This window comes from Lingula anatina, chromosome 5, assembly GCF_051362555.1.
Source record: "Lingula anatina isolate TDL-2025a chromosome 5, LinAna3.0, whole genome shotgun sequence".
NCBI classification, from domain to species: Eukaryota; Metazoa; Brachiopoda; class Lingulata; order Lingulida; family Lingulidae; genus Lingula; species Lingula anatina.
The window spans coordinates 2,733,847-2,742,031 of record NC_141771.1 but is presented as its reverse complement, the minus strand read 5'-3'; the positions used below and the strand labels follow the sequence as shown (position 1 = coordinate 2,742,031).

Here is an 8,185-nt window from a genome sequence, read left to right as displayed (position 1 = left end):
ATTGAAGTTCCATGGGCCTGAAGACATTTAAATTTTTTATTGCTAGTTACATTTTCTAAATAGGTTTTTGTGAAATTTTAATTTTTCACATATTTTGTTTGAAAATTTTAATAACTGGTTGATTCTCCCCAACTAACTAAATAGTCATGATCTGATTAACTACAGAGACCTCTAAAAAATTAGAAGTATTTAATTTACATTTATTTAAATGTTTTGTTTAGTGATGTGATCAGTACTGTAATATACCAGCTGGTATCAGTGTTTGCCTTCAAAAGACATTTCAAGTTAAAAGCAATAGTCAGTGCTACGTTCTTTTCTAGCTACAAACAATAGACAGTACTAATTACTTTTCAAGTTACATTGATATATTAATAAATTGTTAGAAATGCAATGCAATTTAGAATATAATTTCTATGGCATACTCAAAAAGTAAAAGCCACATTTTGGAAGAAATGTGCAGCAGTTACTGCAGTTTTATTACACTATGGGTTAATTCTAGTGGAGAGGAGAACAGATAAGCTATCACACTTTTTGGGAAGATTCAATCCTCTCATCATGAGATTACCCATAATCCCAAAATTAGTTCATTTGACTAATGAGATGCAGTGACCTACAAACGTGCAGTGCAGCTACTTACAAGTCAAGGATTGACAAAGTTTACAGAAGTCTGGTAAGTTGTAAATTTCAGTTTAATATTCACAGGTATGTTAGGGGAGGAAATTTTACTGCTCTTGAAAACAATTCAAGAGCAAGTATATAGCAAAAAGTCTTAATCAACAGTTTAAAATGTTATACATAACATCAGATGCTGAAGATAATCATGTAGTCAAATCTGAATTCCAAAGCTTTATCTGATACTGTGTAGTAACTTCTGGAGTTGTGCATCAACATTGCTCATGATAAAAGAAGTTAAGATCAGAAAATGGGGAAAATAAAACTTATTGAGGAGAATTTGCCCTTAATGGATTCATAGGGCAGAATGGGTTTTATGATGTTGAATAGCCTGTGATATGCAGAACAGTATTGTATACTGTATAGTGTACTTTGCCTCAAAGGGGTCAAGGTTCATTCTATATTATAATATATTTATTGAGTTACCTTAGTTTCCTCTCAACAGTTGTGATGAGGAATTGTGAAGGTGTATGTTTTTGATATACGGGGGTATTAACATGAATTCTGGATTAAGTAGTTCTTATTTATTCATTGGGTATACATCATATTCTTCCTCTGTTTCTTCCAGCTCACAGTTGAAGCAAAGAAGCCACCCAGTGTTCCAATAGAATGTGAGTATTGTTTTATATAATCTAAGTACCAGAAGTATGCATTTTATCTAGATAGCAAGTAGTATTAAAGAAGTTTAGTACATAGAAAAAATAATACTTATAGATAGGTAGAAACCTTATTATAGGTAATGTGAGTAATTTTTTTTTACAGCGGCTTTTTATGGCATTATTTTAATTTATGTAATACCATTGTTTGTTTTCCTGAAATCTAAAAAGCCCCTGTTTACTAACTGGTTTTTCTATTAGAAAAATGTCAAAATAAGTTTGATGCTGTAGAATGCAGGTTATTGAACTTCTTGAGCTACTTTTCAATTGATGACCTTTCTTAGAGTTTTGAATGACTATAACAGATGTAGAGTACTATGAAATTTATTTTAGTATCAAATACTTTTCTTTTACTGATACTAGGGTTGAGCTGTTCATTGGTAAATGCTTGTACTGATTCAGCTTTTAATAGGCTCTCTGGGTTCTTATGGTCAAATTCTCAAGAGATTATATAATATTATACAAGTCTGTGTAAGAAAAATTCCCAGGTACACATTTTCCTTAACAATTCAACATGCTCTGCACCTGTATCAGGGGCAGATCCAGAGACACTTTCTGACAGTCTTCCAAATTATCTTTGTTGATCCATCCTCCATTTTTGACCGTCTTTCGACAGAAAAAAATAAATACCCGTCAATGTAAACTTGAAAATCTGATCGTCTTCCAGAAGACCTTGAAGACGGCCTAAATCCGCCCCTGTGTATAGCATTTGCAGTGTATGAGGGTGGGTAACTGTGCAGAATGATTATTTCAGACAATATTTCTTAAGTTTATTTTGAGTCTCCCTTTTTTTTACAGCAAGCCTGTAGTATATTCAGGCTAGAATGTAGACTTTTAGCAGATTTGTAGACGATAACTAGTTCATCTCTGTAAAAACATGCAATTGATAGATGCTTGCTGCAGAAATGGGGTCCACATCAGTGTTGGACTTATTTTAATAGTTCTCACATGTACTTCTCACAACAGGACACCCCAGATTTCTCACCCTTAATTAATGCCACATTTCTTTATTGGAGAGAAATTGCCTCTCATCTAAGATCTAATAAACGGAAAGATTGGACAGCCGCATTTTCCTTTTGAACAGACGTTCGTACGGGAAAACATTGCTCTATTGTTCCCCTTAAGTTGTTTTGATAGCCGGGCTTTATTTTAATCCCCATTGTACCTAGCCCGTGTTTAGCGAATAGCGTGATTTCTCGTGCATTCTCGAGGACGCCACATCGTCGTCAAGTAGATCCGTCATATTGGATTAGCACTGGCACACATGGAGTTGTTTTATTAAAAAGTGCTAAAGATGTACAGTTTGTTTACATTTCGTAGTTGTCTTAATAATTGGTATTAAGTAGAGGCAATACTGAATAGCGCACTACCTGTAACAACAGCTGCCATTTTATAGAAATTGACTCAACGTGGAGATACAGCCGGAAACGTGACGAGATTATCAACGTAACTGATAGTGATATTCGATGCTGTTTTGGACAATAAGGCCATGCTAACCTACTGGGAGAAACTGGTGAAGCTACACCAAAATAGAAACTTGATCTATTATGCATGTTTGTAAAACTTTGTCACTATCAGCGGTCATTCTTTTAGAGCATAATTGATTGAAATTTACCAGAATACTCATAGCAAATCAGTGAAACAAAAAGGACTGAAAAAAACCCTTTAAGAAAAAGAAGTTTTTAATTTCGCTTTCACAAACACTTATTTGGGTACTACTTCATAATAATAGTGAAAGGTAAGACAATCAAATAAAAGTAAACTCGTTTTTTTCATATTTATAAAGAACACATGCAATATAGTTTCCTTGCGACTTCTTAATCATGCGACTTCTTAATCATGCAAAATCAGTTTTGAAACATCAGTCTTTTGAACATCTTCCACAGAATGTATTGGAAGAATAATATGTGTAACAATTTTGTTTGCCATCTCACTAAAAAATGACTAATTAAAAGATGATTGCTAAAAATTATCAACATTTCATCAGATTTGGCATTTAAAACTGATCATTCATTTCTGGCTGTTAAAGTAACATAATACAAGTCATATTCTGTTCATAAGCATTTTATTATAGATTTAATAAGGCACAGAAATTGAAATGCAAATAAAAATGTTAACACCTTTAGATACCACTGACTGACACAATCACAACAGATAGGTAATTTATTTAGGAGTACTAGTTTCACATGACAAAGAATTATAGCATTTTCCCCCTATTTTGACTTGTTTCAGGATTAATATCTCATTCAATAAAATTATGCACTTGATGATAATATTTATCTATTGCTAAGAGCACTACTGACCAATTCCAACCTAGACTTGACAGTACACTAAACTTCAGAGTTTACAGAAGGGAGACAATTTATAGTGATATATTTGTTTTTTCATGAAGAACAACATATGGCTAGTTTCAAGGTGGTCCATTTGCTGAAATATCAATGTGCCTGTCAGGTTCTTGAGTAGCACCGAGTTAACTTGACAGAGGTACGTCGTCATCAGAATCACTTCCATTGCAACATATATCTGAAAAAATATTATCACACAGTTAAAAAGATGCTGACATGTGTTAATTGCTCATGTTATGTTAAAGTCCACTGTGCGGACAACACTGACCTAGCTCTTTGTGCACTTGTAAAACTATCGAGCAAAAATTAAATATTTAATTTCGGGCAGCTTACAATTTTGTTGTGAATCATTTGCTTATTTAATACATCAGTGTGTCATTCTGATTGTTGACAATCACTTAGCAAACTTGACAGTGGTGCAACTAAATCATCTGCAACACTTGTATTATTACATTCATCTGAGATAATAAAATAATATTTTACTGTTAAAAAGGTTCTGACATGTGCTAGTCTCTTATTATTTGTCATTTGTGTAAGTCCACTGTGGTGAGAGCAACTACATGTAGCCTTTGTATTCTATACTGGAAATAATGTTGCCGGGGACAGAATAATAGTGCCCATGTATATAAAACATTTTACTTTCAACTCCATAAACTTAAGTTCTAGTTATAGACCAGAAAGCTTACCGATTTTTGCTGCCAGATTTTTCTATTTATTTTTTCTCCTGTGAGCCTTTACCCATTTTAATGGCATCTGAAAACAAAAATAATGATTATAAGGATGTGAGACACATTTTATCGCATTGTTTTACTTAGGTATAAATCACGGATAAAAATACCATCGTTTGTTGCCCATTGATAACGATAGTTGCCGCCATCTTGTTTTATTGTCATCTTTACCAATAAATATTTCTAAGAAACTACGTTAATTTTATCTAAGTTTATCCCTAAGGCCTTCCACTACTTATTAAGATGGACACAGTTCAACTGTCAACGCAAAGTACAGGTCCAATTTCGTGTTTGGCCTTGCATTTTAAGCCCCTCGATAACGATAGTTGCCGCCATCTTGTTTTATCGTCATCTTTACCGATAAATATTTCCAAGAAAACAAGCTAAATTTTAACTAAGTTTATCCCTAAGACCTTCCACTACTTGTTTAGATGGACACAGTTTAACTGTCAACTCAAAGTACAGGTCCAATTTCATGTTTGGCCTTGCACTTTAAGCCCCTCGATAACGATAGTCCCCGCCATCTTGTTTTATCGTCATCTTTACTGATAAATATTTCCAAGAAAACAAGCTAAATCTTAACTAAGTTTATCCCTAGGGCCGTCCACTGCTTGTTTAGATGGACATAGTAAAACTGTCAACGCATTGTGCAGATCCACTTTCGTGCTCGGCTTTGCATTTGAACCCGGCGATTATGATCTGCACCGCCATCTTGCTATATTGCCCGAATTATTGTTTAAATTTTCATAGAAAACGAAGCCGTTTTAAATTAAATTATCAACCAATAAAACCAACGTGTTATTCAGTCATCAATAATATAAAATTCAACGTATAAAAAATCAAATTACCCGTGTTAGACCTTAGGTAACAAGGCATTCAGACTTGCTTGTTCGTCGCCATATTGCTAATTAGAATGCAACAACGGATTGAAGGCAATTTTTCACGATGACATCTGCTCCAAAATATTGCAAATTTTACACACAAGTGAACCTTGTTAGTTTTCCCTTCTGCACATACATTTTCAGAGAAACTACAAGACTAAAAGCGGTATTTTACCTACCTTGAAATCGCCTACATGCAACAGAGCTCGACCTCCGCACGAACACAACGCGACTGACTACTTCCGCCGTACGAACGTCTTTCCCCAGTTAATCGGATTACCCTTTGAAGAATTGCCGAGTGTCCAATCTTTGGTATATTAGATCTTAGCTCTCTTGTATTCACTGGACAGAATGGGTTTCATGGTTTTGAACAGCCTGTGATATAAAAAGCAGTATTGTTTAGTGTACTTTGTTCCAAAGGACGTTTCTTTTGTTCTATATCAGAGTAATTGGTAATGTTACTGGTAATATAATAAAGTTAGAGAGATCTCTTTACCTTAAGTTTCTTCTCAATAATTTACTTGCTGATAAAAAATAAAGCAGTATGTTTTTGACATAAAGACATCAGTGCTGGATTGAGTAATCTTTCCTTATTCATTGGGTATATATCATATTCTTCCTCTTGTTTCTTCCAGCTCACTGTTGAAGTGTAAGAAGCCACCCAGCTAAGTTAGTCAGCATAATCAGTGTAGAATGTAAGTATTTGTTTAGATCATTGTCATTTAAGTCTCAGGATCATCTATTAGTAGTAAGTACCAGAAATGTGCATTTTATTTAGATAGCTTCTAGACAGTAAGTACAAAGAAAAGGTTATATATATATATATATATATATATATATATATATATATATATATATATATAAATGATGCTTTATCATAGGCAAAATGTGGGTAGTTTATTGTACCACCAGCGTTAGGGCTGGCAGTACACATGGTTTTAGTCCGGTCTGGATCGTTCTGCCGGCTCCGTCGCTGTGTTACCATAACCGCTTCTCCTCCTAGACAGTAAAGGCCTCCATACCCATCTCTTGGAGTTAGGTCATCTATAATCTCAACTCGTATTGGGGTCTAGGTGTGGCACTCATTGCAATGCACCCTTGTCTAAAAATGCAAAATTAAATGCTAATTATCTACCCTATGGAAGGAATTATGGGGAAAATTTCTACAGACAGCTTTTCAAAAGTCATATGTGTAGATTTCGCCCTTGGATTTGACCTTAACCTTTATTTCAAGGTTAAACGGGCCAAAATTTTCAAAAAAACAAAATTTTTTACGAAAAAAAAATTATTTGGGCTGTTATTCAGACCCTACACAGACTTTACCAATATTATAATTGGAAAGAGTTACCCTTCGGGTCATCTTTCATCTCCGTGAATTTGGGGTCAGTCGGTGCATTTTCACGGGAGTAGCGGCCATAAGATACCGGAACTGAAAACTGTCTCTAATTCGGGAACCATTAATGCTAGAGACCCATTCTTTTTTGCAATTTGTAGAGCATGTAAAGCCCAACACTGGAGGCAGTCTCCGTTTTTTTGTATTCCATACGGTTTTCGAGTTACGCTGTATCAAAAAGTACATATTGGTGGTGAAAGCAAAATGTGCAATACGGTAATGGATAATAAATTTTGAACCGCGGGAAAATGAAACATAAAGCTTGGCGAGGCAGACAACTTGTGGTCAAAAATGACATTATGTCATGAAATTTGAACATCTGGAATTTCTGAGCACCTCCCATTTCAAGAATTTCAACCAAAATGACCCTTTCTTTATTTTAATAATTTTTTCTGTAGGAATTTATTTAAAATTATAACATTTAGTCCCTTATATCTCAAGAACTGGCAGAGTTAGGTCCATAGTTACTATTGAAGTTGAATAGGAAGTCATATGCTGGCCATCTAAATGTGACCTTGAAATTGACCTTTGACCTACTTTTTATCATGAATTGAACTTTGCAAATTTTGCTTCCGTTTTATCTCCAAAACTGGCAGAGATAGGTCCACAGTTACTATTGAACTTGAATAGGAAGTCATATACTGGCAATCTTAATGAGACCTTGAAATTTGACCTTTGACCTACTTTTCACCATGAACTGAACTTTGCTAATTTCTTTTCCTTTTTACTCCAAACCTGGCAGAGATAGGTCCATAGTTACTATTAAAGTTGAATAGGCAGTCATATACTGGCAGTCTAAATGTGACCTTGAAATTGACCTTTGACCTACTTTTCATCATGAATTGAACTTTGCAAATTTTGGTACACTTTTATCTCCAAAACTGGCAAAAAGATGTCCATAGTTACTATTGAATTTGAATAGAAAGTCATTAGAGGCAATTTTCTGTAACCTTAAAATAGACCTTTGACCTACTTATCACCATGAACTAAACTTTGCTAATTTCTTTTCCTTTTTACTCCAAACCTGGCAGAGATAGGTCCATGGTTACTAATAAAGTTGAATAGGAAGTCATATACTGGCAATCTTAATGAGACCTTGAAATTGACCTTTGACCTACTTTACACCATAAACTGAGCTTTGCAACTTTTTAGTGCTTTTATTTTCAAAACTGACAGAGATACGTCCATCGTTACTACAAAACTTGAATAGGAAGTCATATACTGGCAGTCTAAATGTGACCTTGAAATTGACCTTTGACCTACTTTTCATGATGAATTGAACTTTGCAAATTTTGGTACCCTTTTATCTCCAAAACTGGATGAGATAGGTCCATAGCTACTATTGAACTTGAATAGGAAGTCATATACTGAAAATTTACTGTGACCTTGAAATTGACCTTTGACCTACCTAACGATGAACTGAACTTTGATTGTACCATTTTTAGTGTTATATATATTTTGCATATTTTGAGAATTCTTGTTGATGGCATTTTTTACAGCTTGTCAAGCA

The 8,185-nt window shown here is 34.4% G+C and overlaps 2 long non-coding RNA genes across 2 annotated transcripts; one reads left to right on the top strand and one right to left on the bottom strand.

The window, feature by feature from the left end:
- Positions 1-316: 316 nt before the first annotated feature.
- On the top strand, positions 317-6,086 carry LOC147761478 (uncharacterized). Its single transcript, XR_015334796.1, has 3 exons — positions 317-670; positions 1,241-1,283; positions 5,918-6,086. It is a non-coding gene; the product is annotated as an uncharacterized LOC147761478 (long non-coding RNA).
- Positions 3,357-5,615, bottom strand: LOC147761479 (uncharacterized). Its single transcript, XR_015334420.1, has 3 exons — positions 5,462-5,615; positions 4,360-4,426; positions 3,357-3,851 (listed from the first exon to the last, which is right to left on the bottom strand). It is a non-coding gene; the product is annotated as an uncharacterized LOC147761479 (long non-coding RNA).
- Positions 6,087-8,185: the final 2,099 nt, after the last annotated feature.